This window comes from Columba livia, chromosome 2, assembly GCF_036013475.1.
Source record: "Columba livia isolate bColLiv1 breed racing homer chromosome 2, bColLiv1.pat.W.v2, whole genome shotgun sequence".
Classification (NCBI taxonomy): Eukaryota; Metazoa; Chordata; class Aves; order Columbiformes; family Columbidae; genus Columba; species Columba livia.
The window spans coordinates 45,974,072-45,993,971 of NC_088603.1; the positions used below are offsets into that span (position 1 = coordinate 45,974,072).

The window sequence follows — 19,900 nt, forward strand, 5'->3', positions numbered from 1 at the left end:
CACATCCTGCGCCGGGACCCGCCGCCTGCCTGCGGGGTGACCTCACGGCGGCCCTTACTGCCATCCGGGCTGCTCTTCTGCGGATTAGCTTCTTTTCTTTTTTTTCGTGGTTACGTTATGTGGAAGGGTTTATTCTTGTTTTGTGCTTCGCAACGGGAAGAGGGTACATCTGTAGCAGCAGCAGTGATGCGTTCTTTGTGTTATTTTTGTCTCTTGCTTTAGCAAAGTCATGGAAAAGATGACAGGGGTGCAGCGTCCCTAGTTCTGTGCGCTTGGCACTGGCACAGCATAAGCTGCGTGGGTCAGAAAGTGCCGCGAGGAGATGGGATGTGTTGGTAGAACCGTAGGAGCATCAGTCAGGAGCTTCTCTCGGCCAAGCAAACAGAATAGCTGCCGTGCTTTCCTCTCCTGATGCTTAGCATTAGCTGCCTGTGGAGAGAAGGTTTTAGATTACTACTACATCTGGCCTGACAGAATTTCATGTATCTGAAATATTAATGTATTGCCTAACAAAGGCCTTTCATAGCACGCTGGGAGTGAAACAAAAAGACCCATTCTCATTGTTTGATGTGAAAGTGCTTGAGAGGAAGGAGATGCTCAATTGCTTTTTGCCGTTACCTTGTTGTTTCTTTGCTACCTCTAACACATCACTAAAAATGGTGTTTGGGTCCCCTATACCACGGCCTGTACAACCAATATTTACCCAAACACATTATTTCTACCGCCACACGAGGTCACTTAATCACATAATTGTCTCCAAAGTGGTTTGGATTGTGCTCGTGAGGGCTTCCTGCCAGCTGGACTCTCCCACCAACAACTGACACCTGGAGGTTCAGTATGTTTGTTGGACTTGATGGATGATCTTTAGGGTCTCTTTTCAACCAAAATGATTCTATGATTCTGTGGCCCAGGGCAGAACTCTTAGCCCAGGCCTGGGGTTACGGTTAGGACTAGGACTAAGGTAAACAGAGTGCGAAGTAGGAAACCTATGTGTGTTAGATCAGTGCCTAGGCATGGTTTATTCTAGAGTCATAGCTTGCTGTTATGCCCTTTTTTTCCCCCTTGGGATGCCATGAACTGGACATAACTGTTCCACTTGCAACACCTTTGCTTGGATCACAGGTGGAGTGACAGGCAGGGTGTGCATCAAGTGCTGCCAAAGGGGATCTGGAAGAGAAGGAAAACAGTCAATTTTCTGTTCTGCTTGTGGCTTGGCTTCATGCTGTAACACTGATATTCTTGACCACCACTGTTTACCTCCTGTCACAGTGGGTAGAGAAGGGAATGGTGAGTTGTGACCCCTTTGCTCCTGTTTTGACTTTGAAACAGACAGTAAGGTAATGGTGCCCTATTCTGATCACACCTAATCACCTAAAATGTCATCCCCTCTTTTTAGGGCATAACATGGGTGGAGACAACTGTGTGGGGAGAGAACTGAGTGACTGCTGAAAGCATGTTGCTAAGCTGGACATTGATTGTCATGTAAGTCAGTAAGTGGGTAATCAGAAAATCTCCATTGGCTTGTCTGCAAAACAAAGCACTGTGATATATAGGTGTTCCTCTCTCTAACAGAAAAAGTGAACGGATTTAAAGCAGAAGGATTTTCTCAGTTCAATCAGGTGCATGGAGTACAAGTTCAGAAGAAAGTACATGAAGCTGTTCAGTAAGCATAAATCCCATGAAGGTGACTTTAATTATGCTCTGGCTGCATTCAGTGAAGAACAGAACCTGTATCCATGCTGTGACTTACTTCCTGCTCAAATCATTGAACTATGTCTGCAGCTACAGCAGTCCCGAGTTCAAGTTTTGACACTGTCAGGGTTTGGTCAGAAGAAAGTCCATGCTGGTGATGTGCCTCGCATCCTCTGAACAGGAAATGTTGCTGCTAACAATGCAAGAGCCTGCACCTCCCAAAACAGGGCGCATGGGTGCTTATGCTTCCCCCATGACTGAGCACCCCTCTCAGTCATGAAGAGACACCAGAGACCATGTAGCCAAGCTCCAGACTTGGCTGGAGAGGAGCATCTGTCAGCCCCTGCAGCTTAGCCATGCTCTCCTCCCTCTGCTCAAGGAGGTAAGTTCAGTTCAAAAGAGGATAGGGCTTTTTAATACTGAGGGCTTTTTGTAACTCCTGTAGACAGATTTTGCTCCCAGCAAAGCCGGTAGTTACTGTCTCCTGGCTAAGACGTATTGTCTGTGCACATGGTTGCACTGGGCTAAGGTCACAGTTCAAGACAGTTTTTCAGCCACTTGTCTTGGGGTGACAGCCTCTGCAGTACTGCCAGGCATACAGCATGAGCGGGCAGAGGTGCCGAGACAAAAACAGTGGCACATTTTCATGCTCTGTCATTGGAGTTAATTCTAGTTAGGCTAAAGTGGCCATGACAAATGCAAAGGGTGCATTTGTGGCTTCAGAGCAATAAAATAGAAAAAAAGAGCAACTTGTGTGTATGTTCTCCTCCTACCATTCCTCCTCTTATTAAGTTATATACTGTGTAGGTGCTCTTCCAAATAAAAAACTAATAAAAAGGAAAACCTAGCATTTCACTGGGCAATCTTTGGTCAGCATTAATTCAGATATACACAAGAAGTAAAAAGAGGCACTTAGCAGTGGCTGTTGACCATGCCGAGGTTAATGGAAATGAAATAAGCTGCCAAATGCTTTGTCATCTTCTTCCTTGTTGCCCAAATCCCCTTCTAAAGCAAACTTCCATGGGTACCTACACAAATGGTTTTGCCTTTCATCATGTTTTTCAAATGTGAGAACTCTGCTGCTTCTGCAGAGCTGAGCTTAGATACAGAAAAGCAAAAACATTGTCATACCAGAAATCTCATTTAAATAATGGATGAGGATTAGAAATAGTCTGGAAATACATTGTGCGCAGTGTTGTGTCCTATAGACCTCTAACACTCCTGCCCCGGTACCAAGAATTTACCCCATATGTAGAAATGAGAGGGAAGGGGTCAGCATTCCAGTTATTTAAAAATAGCAGTTTGTCTGCAACAGTGGGAAGAGTTCTGTCTGTGAACCACAAGTAGAGCCAGGGCAAGATTAAGCAATGAAGGGAAAGATACAGGAGACACAACTCTGTAGGAAACCCCATGTCGCTAATTCCTGGGCTTACGGAGATATTCATGTTGTATGAAACCAAAACTAATTTGGAAGAAAAAAAAAGATCTAATGAATCTTCACTCTAAAGCACCTTTGAATAAGAAACAGAGCTGCTGAGGCTCTCAAATTCATATATTGTACTAAAAAGGGCTCAGGAAGTTTTCATTTAAATTATTTTCATGTCAGTGTTTTGGATATGTTTTTTCTTTTAAAAAGGTTTATAGATGTATCAGATGACTTTACATGAATGACACTTTTTTATTACTAATTTGCAGAGGGATTCAAGATTTATCCATCTCACCCCTGATTAGTATCTGTAAACATTTTAAAGCCTTCTGCAGCACCGTTCTGCTCTGTCAAATCTTCTGACAGTCTGTCCTGCTGATTTAGCACGATTTCACCACATGAGATATGGCAGTGATCCCAGGGACTTAAAGGAGTGAGAGAAATGGTTTACAGACTACTTTCTTGAAAAGCACCTAAAGCAGGAGAATTGCCTGAAGTTTGGTGTGTTTAGTTTCAGACCGACTTACTGACAGATTTGTTCCCTAGTCATGTGCTAATGGTTTTGGAATGAGAATCACTTGCTCCTGGATGCTTTCACCAAAGCAGCATGTGCAAAATTAACTTCACAAAACTCAGTGAGAGACCATATGGAAGAAGAAAGTGAGATTTATTTTAAACAAAGTTGATTTCAGTCACTGACACATTGTGTTATAGATGTCACTCCCTTGCACTCCCACACCATGTACTTAGAAGCATCAAGACACGTGTGGTACTTTCATACCCACTTTTCTGTTAATGTTTCATTCAGGCCAAGTTTAGTATTTCTGCCACACAGTGAGTTAAATTGTACTAGCATACATTCCTGCCATTAGGTTACGCTAGTGCACAGTGCACTTATCTTCTGTGTCTGCGGCTACTTTTAACTTTGGGGATTAAAAAGAGAGAGCGGGAAATTGTAAAGCCAAGCTCTGTTACATGCTAAACATTTCCGTAAGCTGTCAGCAGTGCTTACCAACCACTCCCTGGCACTGAGAGTAGAGCAGGAAGAATGTTTTGCTTTTTGTTTTACAGAACTATGGAAATTCATGGGGAGAAATGTCAGCCCATTTTGAACTTCAAGAGAAAGTCTGGTAACTCTTTGACCCCAAGGACTAGCCTATGTAATTTTCCCCCTTGCTACATTTGATTTCTCTTCCTGAGACTCAGAAATGGCTCTTCTGTATTAGCCACAAGTCAGCTAATGGCCATCTGTGTTCAGTTTTGGGCCCCTCATCATAAAAAGGACATTGAAATACTAGAGAGAGTTCAGAGGAGGGTGATGAGGCTGGTGAGAGGACTGGAGCACAAGTCTGATGAGGAGCAGCTGAGGGAACTGGGGCTGTTCAGCCTGGAGAAAAGGAGGCTGAGGGGGAGACCTTATCACTGTCTACAAATACCTGAAAGGAGGTTGTAGCATGGAGGGTGTTGGTCTCTTCTCCCAAGTGGCAAGTAAGAGGACAAGAGGAAATGGCCTCAAGTTGTGCCAGGGGAGGTTTAGATTGGATATGAGGATAAAGTTCTTCACGGAAAGGGTTGTCAGGCACTGGCACAGGCTGCCCAGGGAAGTGGTGGAGTCACCATCCCTGGAGGTGTTTAAAAGATGCATACATGAGGTTCTTAGGAACATGGTTTAGTGCTAGAGTTAGGTTATGGTTGGACTCGATGATCCTGAAGGTCTCTTCCAATGATTCTATGATTCTATGATCTTTTCTTGGGCTAAGTCAGCTCCAAACACCTTATGTGTTATGTTATGTTGTGTGATGTGATGTCATGCTATGTTATTATGTTATTTTACTATGACTATTTAGTCTTCCTTAGAAATCCTGGGTACAAAACCAAAAGGGTGCTCTCAGCCAGCGTCTCCCTGAATACATACTTAAAGTGTCCTTCAATAAAAATCCCAGCTCTCTGCTAAATGAGCTGTTCTTAGCAAGATCTGAACCTGCAAGTTCAGCCTCGGAGGGAGCCGGGCCTAGGCGTTAAGCCCGGGCATTAAGCCTGGTCCAGGCGTTAAGCCCGGCGCAGCGTTAGGTGCGGCCTAGGCGTTAGGTCTGGGGTGGCCGCTGGGCGGCAGCGCTCCCCCTCCGCACGGCTCCGGCTGGGCGGGCGGATGCTTTGCCGCAACCCAGGGCTCAGGGGCTCCCGTCTGGCTGCCACCTGGCTAAAATAACAAGTATTTTCAAGCAAGCGGACCTCTGCTGGAAGCTGAGAGGCTTTGTGTGTTTCATCTGTTTATTCTGTGTGCAGATTAGAATTTGGGAAGGACTAACAGAGTGGCTAGCACACTTTGGAAGTCCACAGATTTTATGGAAAGTGGAGACCTTCCAAAACCAATTATAACTCACCATTTCCAGAGCTTTGGCTTCCCATGCCCCACTGGTTCCTGTCTCAGCAGGAAATAATTTTACCAAGGGACAGAGGGGACTGAACAAGCATCTATTGGGAAAAAAAAAATAAAATGCTGAGTATTATGTTGTAAATACATGTGCTTATTAAACTATCATTTGATGGAGTTTAGAGGCAAAAGATAGCACATAACTGGGGTTGAGCATAAAATTGCCAAGCAAAGAATAGCAAGCAGTTCCTGGTTGCTCTGAAATCTGCATCAAATTAAAAGTGGTTCCTCCCTTGCAAAGGAAATGATGCTAAGCGTGAACTCATTGAGAACACATACAGTTTGGAGAAAGCCTACTGAGATACCTTGGTTGTAAAGCAGAGTCAGCCTGCCTGGCACATGACTGGCAGAAGAATTGGGAAGGCAACATCTGGGGAGGTGATGCAGGGCTGGGAACATCTGTTTGGCCAGCGGTGTTATTTATGGGAATGTCAGGGAAGCAGACAGTGAAATAATTATGGCTGGTCCCAATAAATGAGTATGACACTTGCCCTCCAGACCCATGTGTGAGAGCAACCACCGTGACACTGGGTTTGTCCCCATGAGAAAAGAGCAAGAACAGAATCGCTGCTCTTCATGATTTCCTCACGTGGACATGCAGGACTAAAAATGGTTGCATCTTGCTCTTTCAATAACAGCTTTCTGGCAGAGACAGAAGCAATGATGTTTTATACTGTGTTATCAGACAGTGATATCAAACAGTGCCCTTGCTCTTCCACTCCTACTCTTCCTCACCGAAACACTAAAATATCAGGGAAATCTACTCCTAGCATCTTCTGTCTCACTGAAGCCAGTCATTATGTTTAGGTCTAAATCCCAGTCTGAATACAATATCTGATATTGTCAAAGATTTTGGTTATTCACATTTGAGAGGAAAATGGTCGATTCAGGCCCATCTTTAGTGAATAATCTATTACCAGATGCCTGGGATAGTTAGACATACCAGATGCATAATTATGTATATCAGTGCAGTATTAGGTTGTTAGTCATTTTGCTTTATGGTGAAATACAAGGAAGTTTCTGGTTTTGATTAGCTTCTCCATTACCTGTTCTCAGTAAGCAAATTGTTTGCTTTTTATTTTTAGTAGAAATTTGCACGTGTCTTCACCTTCCACACAATCTAGTTACCCAGCCTGCCTTAATGTATCCTGCAACTAATAAATGAGCAGCTGCCATGGCTACTGTAGTCATACAAATACAAAGCAAAGCTCTTCAGATTTAAGGAGTAGCTGGAGGCAGGTAATTAACCACAGTTTCACTCCTTGCACAAAAAGCGCGCAGAAGGAAATGCACCGGGCTTCCCTATGGATTTTGCTTTACAAGCACGTATTTCAAGGATTTCAACATCACTGCCATTTCTGGGTACACAGACAGTGTAAGAAAGAGCAAGGCTAAGTGCTACTATGCACAACAGAATCCTCTCTAGCAAATCCAGTTATAATTAAGCTGGTGATAATAAAGGGGTCTTAAAAATAACAGCAGATTCTTCTTTGGCAAACTTCCTCTCCTGCTTCCCTTCCCTCATTTTCAGGCTTTTCTCCATTGCTCTATTCTCTCCGCTGCTTCAAGAAAAGCACCCCTAATGCATTCAGGAGTGGGAGGGTGTGCAGCAAAAGATTTTGCAATTTTTCGGAGCTCTTGGCTTTTTTCATATCGATGCATTGTCGTTTATGCATCTTAATATGCTAATCCTATATTTTTAAAGAATCCCTGATGTTATAGAGCTATTAAAATCACTTTTTTAACGTGCAGGGTAAATCACATTCTCCTGTGTAACAGATTACTATTTATCTGTCAGCTCACAGTAAGAAGTCTGATTTCTGCCCACCAACTTCACTGGGAAGTTCTCAGTTGCCTATAATGAGGGTAAAATTGGGTCCAAGAGCGTTAAATTATATCTTCTCCAGCACAGAAGAGCATACCCAGGCTTTCAGCCATATCACTCTATTTGCAAACACCAGTTAAATTCTTTTTTGGTCTCACTGAGCCATGACAACATAATAGTCTCTTAGAGCTATAGACTGGATTTCAGGACAGAAATTGCTGCTACCAGCTAGTTTGAATTCTTGTAGAGAGAGGCAAAAATCGAGCCAAGAAATTGCTGCAAACTTTGTTGAGCTGTAGGCCAAGAATCGCAGCCTCTTTGTCTCAATAACCAAAATAAAAAACCAAACCCCAAGCCAGGAAAGCTACTGGTATTAGTTTATTGGAGGAGATTTTCTCTTCCTATCTCTTATGTCTCATTCAGAGCTTACTTTTCCTTATTTCACTTGTCTCTGAAATTCAAGCCATTAATGGTTGCTCTTTAAAGGAAAACAATTTTAAGTTGCTACAAAATGAATCTGAAGCTGAAGTTGCATTTTCATTCATACTTTTACTATTCATCTAGTGTATTTGAAAGTGTTTGGGGCTTTGGGCCAAGCATTGGTATAAATCAGGATAAATACTTGGCTGACTTACTTGGGTGTCTTCCTTCAGCAATCTGTTTCTAGCTCACAGTTTGGCTTTCTTTGCAGCTGGGATACCTGCTGCTTTTCCTGCCAGCTTATTTGTGTGTGGTGTTTTTGGTTTTTTTTTTGTTTTGGTTTGTTTGGTTTTTGTTGTGTTTTTGCTTGGGTTTAGGGTTTTCTGATTGTTTGTTTGTTTTGTGGTTTTTGCCGGTTTGGTTTTGTTTGTGTTTGGTTGGTTGGTTGTTTTTTCTTTTACATCTTCTTTCTGAAACTCAAAGTGTCTTGGTGCAGCAGTCTAACATCTTACTTTGTGATTCCTCAACACTATTTCCAGTCAAGAGTTTTCAAGCTTCTTTGGCTTCTGTTTGTGCGATCCACCCGTTTTTAAAAAATGCTGCTTGTTGCCCAAGTTATGTAGTTCTCTATAATTCATTTTCTGAGACAACAAATAAGAGTGTGATGATAACTGCTAGTGTTGACTGACAGCGCTATTTGTGCCCAGGCTGCATATCTGTTGACTTCAGTGAGGCTGCTAATGAAGGTTTGCAGTCCTCCACAAGACAGTATGTGTGTTTCCTTCTTATGGAGGTCCATCTTTTAAAAATCCCTCATCTCTGTTCTTTCCCCATACCCCTCTTGATGCTCCAACTGTGCTTTCTGTGGCCTTGTGCTTAAGGCATGTTTAAGCCTTGCACAGTGCCCACTGGAGAGGAGAGAGATAGTGGTGACAGCCAGTTCCCACAGCCAGCTGGGGAACTGAGTGCTCAACTAAAGAGGGGGAATCAACCTCTGTCCTTGGTCTCCACCATCCCCTTCTACACCAGCATCAATAGTGCGAACCAGCTCTGTAGCTGGTAAGAAACTGCAGCTGACAGACTGACTTGATGCCTCCAGAGAGGTTCAGTTCCAGGTGTCCTCTGGGCTTCTGCAGTCTTTAAAAAAGGTTGAGTAGGACATTTTTTTGTCCTTCTGTTGCTTTTAACTGATTTATGTCTCTTTTAAACTTGGGGACAGTATTCAGGTAACAAGTAAAGTGAAATAGTCCCCTTAGCGTCTTTGTAAAATAATACTTTGCAGAGCAGCAGGGAGCAACCTAGATGGAAAAAATTCCCATGGGATTTGAATCTTTTGGGCTGATTGTGTTTGCAGCCCTAGATCATTTAGAGAATCTCAGCACACACGCTGCAGACCACCAGAAAAAAAAATGCAAAATGAGGAACTAAACAACTGACATTTACTGTAGTAGCATCCACTGGACGACCAATATAGTCACTTTGAAAAATAGCACAGCACAACTCATCCTGGTCAAAATCTGAGTAGTGAAAGAACAGTGAGACTGAGCTTGGGAAAGGAGTCGCATCCTAGCATGAAGCACAGGGCTCTGTGCTGGCAACCTCGCTCCAGCTATGAGAGTGGAAAGAAACTTCAGGCTCCTCTTGGGACATAATTTTGCTGTGAAGCAAACTGATGGCAAACATGGACCTGTTGGAGAAGGTCCAGAAGAGGGCCACAAAAATTATCAGAGGGCTGGTGTACTTCTCCTGTGAGGACAGGCTGAGGGAGTTGGGGTTGTTCAGCCTAGAGAAGGGAAGGCTCTGGGGAGACCTTATTGCGGCCTTTCAGTACTTAGAAGGGGCCTGTAAGAAAGATGGGGACAGACTTTTTAACAGGACCTGTTACAATAGGACAAGCGGTCATGGTTTTAAACTAAAAGAGGGGTGATTCAGGCTAGACATGAGGAAGAAATGTTTTACACTGAGGGTGGTGAAACACTGGCCCAGGTGGCCCAGAGAGGTGGTAGATGCCCCATCCCTGGAGACATTCAAGGCCAGGTTGGATGGGGCTCTGAGCAACCTGATCTAGTTGAAGATGTCCCTGGTCATTGCAGGGGGGTTGGACTAGATGAGCTTTGAAGGTCCCTTCCAGCTCAAATTATTCTATGATTAACAAATGTGCCTTTGTAAGGAAATGACTCTTCTTTGCATCACAGAACCAGGCACAATCCTTGTCCTTGTGCTCTTGGAATACAAGGACAGCTTTTGCCTTGTACAAGGGCAATGTTGACCATCTCAGTACATTTGCAGAGGAGCAAGGCACAGGCAAGTCCCACTCTCCGCCACGTGCTGCAGCTCAGATGGCACAGCGGCACTGTATGAAGAAAACATATTTTCTTCCGTCAGTAAGAAGCCCATTTCATTAGAAGCAGCAGGATGAATTCTGCTGTGCTGCCATTTTAAACTAATTCTATATTGGGGTACACACAAGATAATTTTACCGCAAGGTTTTTGATTCCCACCCTGCAGAAGATTCTACTTTCCAGCTGCTGGAAAATATCATGAGCTGATACTGTAATGAACTCTCTCATGTAAGAATTGCCTCATTACCATTAAATGTTGCCAGCTCTTAGATTTGTGTTCTGCTTCATAAATTCCAAAAAGCAGCTCAATGTATTTAGGAGCTATCTCGCTGTTTTAAAAGGAACCAGAATCTATTCCAGGACCCAAGCCAGATCCCTCACAGTTTAAATGAAGACAGATTGCCAAGATCTTATTTCAAAAGATGAAGAAAAAGTTTTTGCAGAGCAATTTCCTTCTTTTTTTCTTTTTTTTTTTCCTTTTTTTTTTTCTTTTAAGGAACAAGAACTTGTGCTTTTTGTGTTTTTGAAGAACAGCGAATAAGCTCAGCAAAATTACACTATTGTATGTGCCCATTAGTCAAGTATTAACGTTATAATCATTTTTTTCGCTTGGCAGAAGGCAATAAAGGGCCAGAATCCATTCCCTCTGGTTCTACACACCAACTCCATAGGGCTCAATTCACTCCAAACCAAGGTAGATGTGCTTTGTAGAGACTAATGTTGAGGTGTGAAGGATTTCTCCGTTCGGCTGTTTATTTGAATATAATCCAGGTCAATGTTGACCACTTTAGGTCAGCTCTGTGTTGCCTGACTTCTGTAAAACAATGAGAATCTCTTCTAAATCATGATAGGTAGTTACTGCAACTTTTCACTTTTATTGGCAGCCTGAAGTACTGAATAGGAAAAAGAGGCAATTTTCTTTTCTTACCTAGAAAGGTATAGGCAGAGCAGCACAGCAAATATATACTGTTATTCATGCTGCATATGCCCATAAGAAATAGAATGGAATTTGCTACAGGCTGTAAAAGCACTTCAGAAAAATAAATTTGCCAAGGAGAACATCAAGTTTGAACTATGTATCTTCCAAATATCTGGGAAATCTGCCTGGGCAACACAGGATGTTGGATCTTTGTGAACGGTGTTACACGCGTGGTGGATTTTACTTATAAATCTTTCCCAAAGGAGCTGGAGAATGGAAAAAAACTATAATGCAGTTGGGCATTTGTCAATTTCCGTTAAAAACTGGCTGCTTCCAGCATGTCCAGCAAGATTTAAGCAGATGAAAGGGTCAACTAAACAATGATAGTATATGTACATAAATTAAGACATGAGAGCTTCCAGTAATTTGTTTTATCTATTAAAATGCTGCAGTGATTTTGACTTTGAGAAAGGAAGTGCCTGAGAAGGATCAGAACACAGTATCCCATGGCAAACAACCAAAATTGGATGAGTTCAAAGATGCAAGAGGATATGTATTAGTCTGTTCAAGGGGGAGCGTGCAGCTGTGTTCTAATAAAAAGAAATAATTGAATTTATCTCCTAGGGCTATTTCCTTCATAATCTATGCAAGAGAGCACCTTTTAATGCTGTGACTTCTTTTTTTTTTTCCTAATGTCAAAACAAGACCTCGTGTCAAGAACCCCTTATTTTCCAGCTTTAGCCCTGACATTTGGCTATTAGTGTGATCATGACATAGGATCCCTCTTGTACTGCTCCTGCAGAACCGCAGAAGCGGTCAGGACCGCAGACGAGCCTGGAAGGCCATGGCTGGCCCTGGACCATGGGTTTCCCATGTGTATTGGGCAGAGGTCTACAGAGAGGGAAAGTGCCAGGTCTGATATGACAGTGCTGGGAGAAACTTCTAATCGAGTTAATGCTTGTACCAGCAAAGCATTGGACTCTATGCAGGGACTTCTTTTATTATCTGAGCCCAAAATGCAATTTTACTTGTCATGTCCTGACAAGAAGTAGTGTACATACAGCACACTGAAATTCTAAATGAAGGCTTATAAAAAATTCAGCCATTGTACCCTATTCAGCCATCTCTTGATGTTCTTCTCAGTTGAAAAAAAAGTTAGTTTTCTTCCACTTTTGCCTTAGAAAACCTGTTAACAATTAGCATTTCTTATTGCAAGAAGGGCTTAAAAATTTGGCATCTGAACATCCTTACTTTATGGCATGGTGTACCCGAGCAAAAATTTACCCACACACTTCACGAGAGCAGAGTCCATGGAAGGAACAGTTGTAGTACTTTGAAGTGCTATTTGTGCTGTCAATTCTCCTTCCATACATGTTTTTAAACCAGGGATTTAAATTAGGCACTGACATTAATCACTCTCAAACTAATCAGTGAATCGATTCCAAATCTGGCAGCCAGTCAGTGTTGATACAAGATTTGCTGCACGTATACTCCCAAATTTTATTTGTACAGTATTTTATTGCAAATATTAAAAAAAAACATGCAGTTGTCAATTATGAATGAAATTAAACCAGGATAAACCGAAGAACGAAACTGGTGTATATACCCTCAGCAACCTGTCAGTATGGACAAAGCTACCCATGCATTGATGTCTAGTACTTATTTGCTAGATCTTCTAGTAAATAATAAATCACACTTACTTTCTGCAAACAACAGGAACTGTGTTCACCATCTGAGATTCTTTACATTATTAAGAGCTTGTCAGGGAATTCAGAAACTCAGCTGAAGAAAATATTCAGGAGATCCTATATACTTTATATTAAGATTCCATGCTGTTCTTTCGTACATGTCCCTTCCTATTTTAATAGAAAGTTTTTGTAATTTTGTATTAGGCAGGAAAGTCATACTTATCTAATTCTTTGGGGCATTTACACACCGTAAGTATTCTGAAATAAGATCTGAGTAACAGGTATCATAGATTAGTTTGGGTTGGAAGGGACCTCTAAAGATCATCTAGTTCCAACCCCCTGCCATGGGCAGGGACATCTTGAACTAAGATCAGGTTGCTCAGAGACCCATCCAGCCTGGCCTTGAATGTCTCCAGGGATGGGGCATCCAGAACTTCTCTGGGCAACCTGTGGCAGTGCCTCACTGCCCTCACCACAATAAATTTCTTCTTTATATCCAGTCTAAATCTCTTTTTCACTTTAAACCCTTGCCCCTTGTCCTATCACTACAGGAAGGCTGGAATCTTTTTTACTCAAGTAATGCACACAGTTTGTTGTGTACTTGAGAAAGCAAGACATTTCCATGAATGCTGTTACACTTTCACAGCTTCTGGAGCTGATGTGCCAAGGTGTAAATTTCTTCTCAGGAGCGGTCTGGCTCAATGTGGGTCCTAAAAGAACCTGTGGCAAAACACGGGAAGAAATATGAAAGTCTTAGGTGTGAAGAGCAGACAACTAAATCCTAAGCAGCTGGAGACCCCGAGGACAAAATAATCCTATACCTCTTCTGAAGACAGTAACATACAGAAATATGTAACTAAAGCTAGTTACCTTCTAGCCTCAACATGCTTTAAAAAAATTTCTATGATGTAGCCAGCAATAACAGGCCATTATCTGATGAAGGTGGTGGTACCTTCATTATCTGATGAAGGTGGTGGTATCTTAAGAGCCTCACTGAGTGATGCAGAGCTGGGCCTGCAGTTTACTTGAAAAATGCCAAAAGACAAGATATCCCTGTGCAGGAAGTCAGTTCCATATCCTCACTGGAAGAGTAGAGGGATGAAAAAGAGGGAAACAAAATATCTACCATAAAAGAAGAAAATAAGAGAACTCTGCGGTTCAGAAACACAAAACAAAGTATTGATGGCATACCCCTTTCTCCCAGTCCTTTTCTTTATCTGAAATAAACCTTCAAAAAAATACAGCGGATTGCTGAGGCAGGGGGAAAACTCAGGAGAAAAGGGTTTGTGTCCAGGCACAGACGTCGTGCCTTTTCCTTGGAGCTGTAGGGGAAGGGTGGGCATGGAAGTGGGGGACAATGACACAGGCAGGGTTTTATTGCACTATGTCCACTTCAGCTTTGGCCACAGCAGTAGAGACCCTCTCACCTCACACTTTCAGTACAAGAGCCAGAGTCCTGCACACCCTGGGGCAGGTGTGGGTGTTTCAAGAAAGACAAGGACCATCCTGTTCTTGCACACCATAAAAATCTCCACAGGAGCAGCCAGGTTTGGCTTTAGGTCTTAAAATTATAGGTGGGCTGCTTAAAGTAAAGCTATTCATTAACTGTATAATTCCTTTCTAGAACTAATTTATTCTTCTTCCTTTTTTATTTTTTTAATTTTTCTTTTTTTCTTTCTCCTGTAGACACCTCTTCCTCTATTTTTGTGGCAAGAAGATAACCTGCAGGGATAAATGGAAACTGAGTTTGTGCCCTTATTTCTAGAGTGATTTGGATTGGTGGTGTATCTCTGGAAAATACAGCCATCCTAGCTGCTAGGCAATTTAAATAATAATGTAGATAGTTTCCCCTTATTTATTATGGACTTATTTTCTTTTTCTTAATCTAAACATCAGTTTACACGTATATAATCATGTAATGTGATGAAAACATAAATTTCTTCCAATAGTGACTTGTAAAAGTGATATAAAATTTAGAAAGATGAAAAGCAGTCTGGTACACTAAGGAATGTATATCCGCAACATATCTTCTTCGTTGCTCTACCCTATACTCTTCAACATGTAAGCTTTATTTTTCTGATTGAAAGACCTGCAGGAACACCACACCTGCACATGTGATTAGCTAAATCTAAGCAAATCTCAACATTAATTGAATAGAATCCTCTGAACTGGTAGACAGCCAAGTCAATTAAACAGTTATCCTGATAAGGAAAGACAAAAATGCTTCTGAAAAGACTTGCCATGGCATAAAGTACCCACCAAAGTAAAACTACAGCAATAAGGAGATTGTTCACAGCATTTCATTTTTCATTGCCATTTATTTCCTTATTATTACTGGAATCTCTGTTTGTGATGGAAGTGAAGTTTGGCATTTCACGCTGATTTAAGAGCTTGCTAATGCTTAACTCCCCGTGTCACTGAATGACTATATCCCTGTTAAGCAGTCTCACTGTCATTAAGTGTAATTGTCCTAAATTAGCACCCATGGAGATGTCTTGGTTAAGACTATCCTAGATAAAGGGTTTGTACTATACCAGCGATTGTATACAAATAATATAATGGTAACAGGGGAAAAAAAAGGCAAGCAAGTGCAATAGCTAAGAGAAGGAATTTGTAGTTGTTTTTTAGGACAGCAGGCAGGGAAGCATCTCCTCACCAGCATCTCCTGGGACAGGGCAGATTGCTTTTCTCAGATAAGTCAGCAAAATGATCACGATCTCTAGGCACTGCTATTTGATACAGGTGTTTCTCTGAAAGATGTTGTGACTGTTGCAGACTGAGGTTTGGCAGAATCCTGATTTTCAGAGTGCTCGGCTCTTTTGTGGAGTGCAAATTATCTGCAATGCTGGTGTTTCTCTGGCTTCCTCTGTGCACATGAACAGTTTGTCACACAAATTCTTCAAACGATCCTCTCAAGAATTAATTTTGGAAGAACACTTTTTCATTTTTGAGCTGTTATGCTTAATGTCTAATAAGCCTACGGCGTCAAGGCTACCGTGATAATTCTGTAGGTCAGACATTTCTTATGAGGAGCAAGGAATAATTTAAAATGGTCATTAGGAGCAGCATGGTCTTGAAGATAGAAATTCTTTTCATTTTATCTACAACTGTAGTTAATTGTGTTACAGTATTCCTTCAAATTTAGTGCTCGTTTCTGGAGTTACTGGGTAAAATAACAAGCTGACATCTGTACTGTATCATATGCTTGACTACCTGTATGCAGAAAGTGGCCAAAGAACAATTTCAGATAACCAAGTGACGTGATGCTTGAGGGAGTTTTCAAGGTAATTAATTGACATCTGGGAACATTAACCTGTTTGCTTAAGAAATATTTTTGGTTAATTGAGGTTCACAAACTAAGGTTACACAGAATGCAAAGCAACCTTTAGTTCAGTCCTGAAGCTTTGCACTGAAGGGTGTTTCAGATAATTATTTGAAAAAATGCTTTTCATATCTAATAATTTGCATCTTAACCATCCTTGATTACTAGCTATTTGCTTATCTTTCATCTTATATCCAGTAAGAAAATTATCTTCCTTTTTTTATATAAAAGGAAAAGTAAGAGTTGGTCCTTACCTACACACAGAGAATCTCTGAATAACAAATCTTTGCTTCCACTAGTGCTGAAGCATGTTAAATTATTATTACTTCATATTCATGTGCACACAACAAAGGAACATATATTTTAAAACTGTACTGATATAATCTATCTTTCACAGCCTGCTCCAGTCAAAGCACCAGGACTGTGTTAGACAGGAAGGAAGAATGAATTCCAGAAGGAGGAATCTCCAATGATTGTGCCCCTTCCCAGCCTCTAGACATTCAAACCCAGGTGCCTGCAACCGAGAACTTCACAGCTGATTTTGACAATTAAGCAAAAAGACTAATGGACTTCCTCAGGTAACCAGGCAAGATGAGCTATATTCTCTGGAGAGTAAATGTTTTGCTTTTATAGCACAATATTGCCTCCCAGAGATGACTGTTTATGCTACTTTTACTGCATCGTTACAGGAATAATATTACCATATAGCAAATTGCTTTTTCACCAGCAGCACGTACCTCCCACGTACCACACCTTCATTTACACTTCTTGGCAGCTCTACCGTGGCAGCGCACAGATCCTTGTGCTGTCTTGGCAAACCAGACGGGACGCCTGGGCTTGTGCTTAAGAGTAGAAGGCAGGTGTTGTAACATTTTGCCGCACGATTTCATGTGCTAGTAGCAGGAGCATGTGATCCCTAATTCCTGAGGTACAGCATCACTCTGACTCCCATGCCAAGCCTTTTCTGAACAGGCTCAGGCAGCTTCGCAACTGCAAGTCATTTTTCTCTGATACCTATAGATAGGGACTAGAATAACACTGTGAAAATGTCTTTCAGAGCTTGTGAGTAAAGAAGGATCTGGAAATGGGAAAGGCTAGTATCATAATGTCTTATAATGTCATAGTATCATATAATGCTAGTTCCTGGGTATTTGATTTAACATCCTAGTACCACAACATTTCTATAGACTTTTCAGGGGAGTTCTGAGTCATTAAAATTGTTTCAGGAGCTAATGACTTCCAATATTTCATTATTTTGTGTTTTGTTTTTAATTATTCCTTGTTTAATTCTCTTTGAAAATGAGTGTTCTTTCCTAGCAAAGAATGAAAGAACATGGGTCATACATGGTTTTTCTATTCTTATTTTAATTTTCTTAAGAAATTGCTGAATGAACGAATCACAGGGGCCACAGTTTGACCAACAGATTACTCAGTCAACTCAACCGACCACTAGATTGCTCCATATGTTGCTCAGGGAAGCTGTGTAATTTACATGTCTGAAAGTCTTTGGTTACAAAGCAAACACTTTGAGGAACAGCATACACAAAAGTTAGGACGGAGCAATAATCTATGTCAATGTTTCTCAGCATTTTTCAGCTGAAGAATAAGCCAAACTTTAAGCAAAGAAAGGTATATTTTATTTAATTTTGTCATAATTGTTTTATTGTGTAATTAACATCATGTGGGCTGAAATGGGATTATACATGCTTTAGGTTTTTTACTGTGATTTTTATTAATTTCTTCAGTTATACTAATTTTTGGCTGTATATTTTGCTAACATTATGAGGTTTTAAATCATTCGGTAAATGTGCCATCTAAGATCTTATGAGCCAGTGGTGAAAACCTGTTGAGAAGCATTGAACGAGGTAACTTCTGCAGGTACTTCCTGTCCATTTGCTTTACAACTCTTTTGATATCCTGACATTTGCAAGTAGGTGTTCCCCGGCACCCAACTTGCACCATTCACTCCAGAGTAGTGAGAGTGAGGATGTGAGATCTTCCTCTGCATTCCTCTGGTCCTTTTACACTCAACGTTAAGCTACCAGGGCAAACAGAAATGTTTACTGCTGCTGTCTGCAGTTTATTCATCCAAATCTCCTTCTTCCCATGGCCTTTCTTGTAGTAGCTGTTCATAGTTTTTCTAAAAGCAGCAAATTTTGAGGCAAGTCATTTGTCTATAAATTCTCATTTACTTCTACCTGTTTTATTTCTGATGAAAGGTTTTGATTGGCAAAATGAAGTATAATCTGTTTAAAGGCCAGCCTAGATAGATACTGCTCTACAGCTCATATTTTATGAGGTTTTTGTGAACTCTGTGTCAGTATGAATGTCAGCATGGGAAACATATTTAATCTTCCTGCACAGCTGTTTTTGTCATCCTTCTCCTCAATCATTAATAAACAGCTGATAAAGCTCTTAGGGGAACTTGCCGTGATGCATACTGACATTGCTTTGTCCAACCTGTCCCTTCTGTTGCCTAGCAGAGGGTTAATGCTTTAAACTGGCCAGAGAGTTTGAGAAGACTTGGGAAAATTCAGGAGTGGTTACACAGGTGGTAAGAGGTCTGACCTTAGCCCACCATCACATGTGAAATTAGAAGAACAACTCATTGCACTGGAAGAAAGACCACTATTCTAATTTTGTGATTTGAGCTGAATTTTGTGATTTGTTAATTTTTATTAATAGCTCAGCTGCTCCAGATAGAAACTCTGACTCACAACCTGGGGGGATGGAAGTGAAGTGAGGGCAAAGAGCTCCACACCCACCTGCAAGCTCTGAAGGGAGACTGGAAGTGGGGTAACTTAGTAAATGCTATTCTGGACTAATGCTTTAAAAAGACTGGGCTGAAAACTTTGTCTCAGGAAAATTGAGAAGGGAATTTCCCTTATACTCAGTCCAATCAGAATTTCATGCAGAAGAGGGAGGAATGTAATTTCAGAGTGACTTCCCTGACAGTAGAGACCATATGCCCATGATTTACCTAGAAAGTTATTTTTCTAGTGCCGGGGAATTTCTGGTTTTCATTTCAGTCAAATTACTCTGTGGGTGTTGACAATATTTATTCACAACACATTGCTCTATAGCATAATCTTTGTTTGCTGTGTTTACCTGATGGAAGTGACTCAGTGGGACCGTTGTGCCATTGGATTAATGATATTTAAGGTAAAATGTTTGAATTGTCCTATGGCTGGAAGAGCATGTGAGCATTGCTGATCGTTGTTCATTGTCGCCATTTTAGAACTTAAAAGGTACTGAGGGAGTGCTTCAGTTCTGAAAATACATATGGTTTTGAGTGAAATAGGATAGCACTCTAAGCGAACTTCTGTATAGGTGTTTTGGGACCTTGAAAATGATATCACAAGAGTCACAAGTGTTTTCCTGAGAATTTATGGCCATGTTAATAAATGGCATCCTACAGTACCCTCATGTAAACCCTTAGAAGCCTGACATGACTTTATTAGAGGTACTTTGGATTTACATCAGAGCAAATTCACTGGAAATTGTCCTCTGATACCTCCATTTTGAACATTCATGTTATTTTATAATTCAATAAGATAGTTATACAAAGAGGTGTTAATGTTGGCTGTAGAAACTAAAGCCTTTTCTTTTCAGCCAAGATGTGGCATGTGCAGTGCTCTTGTAAAATGCCTGTTTTACCTTCTAGAGTACCTTCAGCTTTTGGTAGAGAGGATCACAGCTGAATCTAAGAATGGAAGTAAGGCTCAGTTTTCATGCTTTTCATGGAAAATGCACGTGGTAAACACTCCCGTTACAACTATACCTCATCTATGTTATATGTACGTACATACTCATCGCTGGACAATATACATGA

General features: G+C 41.2%; 1 long non-coding RNA gene across 1 annotated transcript; it reads left to right on the plus strand.

Annotated features, from left to right (window-relative positions):
- Window position 1: 1 nt before the first annotated feature.
- On the plus strand, window positions 2–19,697 carry LOC110360944 (uncharacterized). Its single transcript, XR_010470154.1, has 4 exons — window positions 2–1,287; window positions 1,397–1,482; window positions 1,573–2,074; window positions 16,466–19,697. It is a non-coding gene; the product is annotated as an uncharacterized LOC110360944 (long non-coding RNA).
- Window positions 19,698–19,900: the final 203 nt, after the last annotated feature.